At 33.4% G+C, this 7,367-nt stretch overlaps 1 pseudogene; it reads left to right on the forward strand.

The window, feature by feature from the left end:
* The first annotated feature begins 1,605 nt into the window (after positions 1–1,605).
* LOC145242143 (5S ribosomal RNA) lies at positions 1,606–1,723 on the forward strand (annotated as a pseudogene).
* Positions 1,724–7,367: the final 5,644 nt, after the last annotated feature.

The following is a 7,367-nucleotide window of genomic DNA, read 5'->3' on the forward strand; positions in this document are numbered from 1 at the left end:
GAACAATCCGATTGAAGAAGGAAGTCCATTTTTCACCCAACATTTTTATACAGCCTAACATGGTATCTTATCACCGCACAAGCAGCAAGGCCCAGTGAATAAAATCAACAGTAGGTTCTTTGATAAAACAGGAGCATGTTCAAAATTAATGCTTCTGTTTAGAGTATAAGATTGTAGCAAGCTGGCCTAATGGTTATTGTACTTGTCTCACTGTCTTTAGGTTTTAGTTTCGATCTTAGCTCGAATAGTTTTTTTTTCTTTTACTTACAAGAAGTATGTACATGTCTCAGTTTCTTTCCGTTTTTTTTATACTTCATTTTTTTTAAGGAATTTAACATTCAGTTTAATACTAGGAAACGCCGGGTACATCTGCTAGTATATATATATATATATATATATATATATATATATATATATATATATATATATATATATAATTTTAGTCATTGAATGAATTTAAAACTTTATGACGTGAAATGTTTGAGTTTCAGATCAAAAGATTTTATTGTTCTACGTAAGACAAAGAATACATTAGAAATATTTTAACTCCTTATCCTATAGGATTTCGATGTCTACCATCTCTTCAGAAGAGAAAATATTAGCAAATAGTTATAATGCTTTGCACCTTATTTGCTAAAGTCAGTAAGACATGAAAAATCACAATTAAAAATTGATTGAGTAATTAAAAGTCATAGAGTAAGGGAAGTTAAAGAAAAGGATATAAAAGTTAACATCCAAATTACATGGTAAAATCCGAAGTGAATCTCTTTGAAAGCAGTGTGGTCTAATGATCCAACTGTATTTTGAGTAATCCACATCATAATGTAATGATCCGAATTAGGCACTTTCCTGGAGCAATTTTTCTTTGTTTATATAATGGGTCTGGTAAAAAAAGTTTTTTATATATAGGTCCGGTGGATCTGTTTATTAATAAACATATAAATTGATGTATTGACAACTTCAATAGCTTAGTCATCCATCTATACTTTGTCCACATCCGAGTTTTCACTTTGTTGTTACCAAGTTTTTGATGACTCATGCGAGAACTCCTATTGAGTGAATAATAATAATGGAATCGCTATTGACAGCTGAACAAAACAACACAATCAGAACAAACTACAGAAAAGACAATACTTTAATTGCTCAAAAATTATTGTAAATGAGAAATCTAGTTTGTTTTTTGTTTTTTTTTTGTGTCATTACTTTTGTGTCATTACTTTTGGTGGTAGTATCATACTTTCTCTGCATTGAGAAAAAAAAAGGTTGAAAAAAAATTACGCTCATAGAAAGTATGTCCTGTGACAACAATTAGCTTTGACATCTTCTGTGTTTGACGGTCGAGACAATCAAACTGCATCATGTGCAAATGAAAACACTGGGAAACGTGACATTTCAAATGTAATTCCTAATTGCTTTTTTAGAGGAATTCAGTTCAAATCAACATCCTAAACTCGAAAAAATGGCATCCGGATTAAAACTAGAAAAATAAAAAGATTAAATAGCATGAAAAGAACAAAAAAAAAAATCTGAATAAAACTACTACAACCTTTGTGGAAGTTGAGTAGCGAGATGTTTGTTTACATTACATTTAAACTTCTACATGTCATATACAGCATAATCATGTTGACGCACCGGTTCTCATTAGATCGCTGAAGTTAAGCAACGTTGAACCTGGTCAGTACCAGATGGGTGACCAATTCGGGAATTCCAGGCACTGTATGTCGGAGGACGTCGACACTTCCCTGCAAGAGTTGCAAAAACCGAACGTCATCATCTCCCCTAATGAGGATATACATGCGAGTTGGAACCACTTGGAAATTTCATATTCCAATGGAACTTCCTCCTTTGGAAGAAGTCGGTTAAACCTGCATAAAGTTAGTGCCGTTTCCATGTTAGTAAAGTCAGCCAAGCAGGAAACAGAGAGGGAATTCCAAAGTCCAACAGTCTGAGGGAAGAAACTATTAGAGTATGAGTCTTTCTAGCATCTAGGGATCTCAACAGTGAAGGGGTGGGATTTTGCTGCTTGTCGGCTTGGTCAGAAGTGTGTACATCGAAAGGGCACAAATGCTACGAGTTCATCAGAGCATATTCCATTAAAGTACTTGTAAAACAGGCACAGAGATACAACATTTCGGCAATAGGACAGAGGTTGCAGCTTGGCTGATAGTGCAAGACCTATAAGATTCAAGAATCCTTTTATGGATGCTGTTTAAGATGGAGATACGAGAAGTAAATGCGCTAACCCACCTTTGGCAACAATATTCCATGCATGGGCGAATAGTGGCTTTGTAGAGGTATAGGATACTCTCGGGTGTGAGTAATTTTCTAGCATGATAGAAGGAACTAATCCTCTTTGCAGCAGCTTTGTCAATGTCCTCAATGTATTTGTTCCAACTCATGTTGCATTCGAATGTTAATTAGAGGAATTTGAACGATGAGCTGGCTTGTCTGTTTGTTACCTTATTTGTCCTCCACTTAAATTTTTTGCTTGATTTTTACTTCAGTCAAAGTTCTGAGAAATCAAGGATACTCCTCCATGGTGTTAACACTTGATCTCCAAATGAGATTCGTAGATATGGTTATGTAGTTGGGATCGCTAGAAATTATTTGTTATTTATCTATCTGTCTATCTATCTATTTATCTATCTATCCAGTGATGTTGTTAAAATAGTTTATATTGGAAGCTATTTACTGTTTAAAGATCTTTGATAAAGTTGTCAAAACTATAAATTGGGCAAGTTGACCGGAAGAGTACCTGATAGCTGACCCAGAAGGACGTGGTTGTCACGTGATCAGATTAGCTGGAAAAATAGATGAGTTGGATTTAGGACGTCAACAGAAGAAGATGATCTGAAAGGGGTCTCCTCTCGAGGAGGGGTGGGGAGCGTCTCATACGTGGGACGTATAAGCATTAACCACCCAAGGAAAGATCGGCGATCACTCGTCTGCTAGATGTCATGCCTGGAAGTGAATAAACTATTTAAAAATACTCAGCATCTTGGTATCTCTGTTGAAACATCTTCATTAATACAAAATCCTTTATTCCCAAGAATTGCTGAAAATCTTCCAGAGGCTGACCAGCAGAAACCAGGTATGTCTTCAGATAAATAAATGAATTTATGTTAACTGTCGACACATGCACACACTTAAAGAAGTATTCACACACACGATCACACAAAGAGACACTACTAACGATACGGCAGGATTAAAAGGTTAAAGAAAAGAGTTAATTATACACTAAGAAGATGTTAAGAACATACACCTTGGCTGCAACACGATAAGCCAGGGTTCGATTAGTGATGAAACACCTTAGACATTTAGTGACACGTACACACATTCAGATGAACCCTTCGTTACTTACATACGCAGTATGTCCATTCAGTGTACATACAACATACGCCATGTTGGTACCCCCATTATATTACAATATTTGAATATTTCATTACTGTTCTCTTTCACCTGTCTAACGTTCAGTTAATAAAATAGTTAAGAAAATTAATTTCCCCCCACCCAATTGGCCAGTTAGCTATGCTATAGTATAGCTTCTTTGTGGTCTCTTGGTTTTACTGGATTCCAGGATGAAAATTCATCTAGTCTGGTGGAATATCCAGCTTGTTGTGGTTACTTGAGTTAACATGACTAGGAGAAAATGCATCATTGACCTTATGAGCCAGTGTATAGCTGTGTTGAGGGATTTTATTTGGGCTTTGAATACTTTATCATTTTTTAATATTTGGTCAAGGTTTACTTGTAGGTCGGAGTATCCTTTCTTGACATATCCTTATACAAAGAGACCAAAGACACTTGAGGATGGTGTCTAGTAGATAATTCAAACTTTCCTATTTAATTTCTTCTTTTTTTTTAATTTTCTTATCATTTTGTTCTAGCTAGGGATAGGGCATCCTACTGGATGCCAGACATTCACCTGTGATCAGATACATTCCAACTGAGAGGTCTTTTTACGATTCTAATCATCTTTTTAAGTGCAATTGCTTCACCGGGTACACTGACAAGATAATTTTTGAAATTCATTTTCATGATTCCAGTTGTTCCTATAATTACTGGAATGATAGCAATCTTCCTAAGATTCCGGTTTCTTTTCATGTCGTACATTAGAGCTTGGTATTTCATTATTTTTTCCCTTTCAGATCTGTTTAATCTAGCATCATTGGGGACACTAACTCCTTCTAAGGTGGAGGATAACTATGAACACTGAATGATGTCACAAAATTATAATGTCATCTATCAAATCACAGCGACTATTTATGAGTTTTACCTAGACGAACCATGATTCAACTCGTTACAGGTCGTCTACTAGACAAAGGGTGATGTGCCCCTTCTGAGGTTAGCTTTATTAATCGATCATGATAAATTAATTTTAAAAAAAAATATAATTTCCTCAGTTCACATGGAAGGATGCAAGGATGCTACGCGCCAGTCCGTATTTAATTGACTTCCTCTATCAAAAAGAGCATTTTAAGTGGGGGTAACAATTATCTGCCCTTCTCGACTTAATCACGGTCTATTGGCTTGTGTGTTATATAAAAAAGCTATCAGATAAATAAATAGATTTATTTAGCAATTGGCTGTCTGTCGCTGTCAGAAATGGTAGGTCAGAGAAGTTTCAGCATATATTTTTTACATGAAAAGATTATCAATTAAACATATATATATACTTACTTCAAAAGTGCTCAATACGTCAGTAGAGCTAGTTAGTAAGTTATAAAATATATATGGCGATCTAGGACGCCGGTAGTCGAATGGAAAATAATAAGACAAGCTACCACATGTAGAGACCTAGACGACCCATGTAGATTATGCCTTCATGAAAAATTTGCTATCCTGTACTTTAAAGAACCCCAACATCTATTAAACTGTAGAAGGGAAATAGCGAACAACTGTGTTCACAAGATAAAATTCACTCTAGGATAGCGATACAAAATAATTTTAAAACTAACAAAAACAATGGAAAATAAACAAATAAATAAATTAAATAAACTTGAATATACATAAACTATCACACATATATGTATATATATATATATATATATATATATATATATATATATATATATATATATATATATATATATGTACATATTGCACCTAGGTATCACCACACTCTTCAGCACATCCAGAGATACACTTTAGTGCTGACTTTCAAACAAACTTCGAAGATGTGATGTGGCATGACATGGCCCTCATTTGAAACCATACCAAAGACCATAATCGTAGGTCGTCTGATGCATTGAGCTGTGCGCTCAAGCGTTGAACTGTTCGGATTTACATTTTGAGGGTGCAGACAATGATCCTGTTGTCATAACTTGGTAGAGAACATGAGTTGTACTGTGGTGCATCTCCAATCTTGCTCCATGAACATTGTGTCACTTTCAAACATGATAAAATGCTCCTTTCGTTCTTGGGATTTGTACACAACTGGCCATGGTCTGAAACAACAACAACAAAAAAAAAACGCTTTTATCAAACAGAAATGGAATCATGTCGTCTTTTCTAGGGTGACAATTTTATCGTTCCGCCCTGTATTATTATTATTTCTGATGGCTTAACGATAAAAGCTCCAACTGATGACTTTTTATTTAAAGTGAAAGATTTCCTTCCGAATTCATTTCAGATGGAGGAAATTGTCAGACTTGCTATTTGCTTTCCAACATAAATCTTTACAATGTTTTTTTTTTAATTATTTCGATAGGATAGAAGAATATTATCGCAAGTTGAAAGAAAAACACATATTACTGCTGATCTAAAAAATAAAAACTATCAACCTGTATTTTGCTTTTTATATTTTCTTCTTTTAATTTTCTTCCTTTGATTATTGTCAAGTATGGGGAAGTGGCTACACATTATAATAATGGCGCTAGGTGTTAAAAACATCAAAGATGTCAACGATTAAAAATGGAATCGAAAGAGAACAAACCTAACACACGAAAAAAAGTAATTAAAAAAATAGAGAAAACAGAAATAAAGAAAGCGTCTTAAGCGAGGATGCTTAAAATAAAAAACATATAAATCGGTAAACAACAGAAAGAAACGAAAAAGAAAGAAAATGTCTTATTATGAGAATAGATTTGTGTTCTACCTTTGTTGAGGAAAATTTTGCCTGATGGGACGGATATATATATATATATATATATATATATATATATATATATATATATATATATATATATATATATATATATATAAAATAATAATGATGTCTTTTAATAACATCTGCTGATATTTTCTTAAGTAATATCTTGTACTTTTCAGTTGACCTCTTTTTTGCTCTATATTTTTGGCGCCTTTTAACATCATCTTGTCTGGGTCATTTTGACATTTGCTTTTCTATTTTATATTTAATTCTATCACCATTCAATCTTTTTATTCTTCTTCTTCACTCATTTTTCTTAATTATGCCTTGTCTCGGCAGCCGAGTCTAACACATATCTTATTTTTCTTTTAATAATATTATTGGAATTCCTTCCCCTTTTCCTTGTACCTACTTGTGAATTATTCCGTGGATTTTGGCCTTTTAGATTATTTTGGACCATTTTCCAATTACGCGATTCCCTTGGATTTTACTTGTGCGAATGGAAATTTAACTAACTTTCTCGGATTTGCATTTTTGGATTTTACCGTCATTGGATACTTTACCTTTACCAGACTATCCATTCACGTGAAATCACCTTTTTCTTCACCCTATTCCCTCTGCTTCACTTTTTGTTATCAAGTAAGATCTTTGATTACTTGCAGTTTCATCAAATACTTTCGCAAGCAAAATCAAATCCCGCATTTTGCTAAATCCTACCCTCTGATGAGAAGGAAAGTATTTCTTTGAAACTCCGCGGATTAAGGACTATCCACTTATTTAGTGTTTCCTTTTCAAATTAAATATGTTTTTAACTCTCTTTCAAAGTGTTTTTTAACATATTTTATTAACTATTTGCTCTTATATATATATATATATATATATATATATATATATATATATATATATATATATATATATATATATATATATATATATATATATATATGCAATGGGTTCTTCTTCATAGACATTAGCCATCCCAATGTTCTTCATCAACCTCATCATAGTTTTCAGATTAATCGTCAGCAACACCCAAACCACGTTGGTGGGCCTGAAGATGACTTTTCAGGCCATCATTTGACTTGCACAGTCTACAACAAATATGGCAGACAGAATTATATATATATATATATATATATATATATATATATATATATATATATATATATATATATATATATAAGCGGCTATGTGTCTGTCTGTCAGTCTGTCTGTCTGTCTCTATATTTTAAAACTTTATCTCATCTGAAACTAAAAGCCGCAGAGCGGCGCTAAG

The sequence above is a fragment of the Euprymna scolopes genome, chromosome 2, assembly GCF_053919585.1.
Source record: "Euprymna scolopes isolate OS-2025 chromosome 2, ASM5391958v1, whole genome shotgun sequence".
NCBI lineage: Eukaryota > Metazoa > Mollusca > Cephalopoda > Sepiida > Sepiolidae > Euprymna > Euprymna scolopes.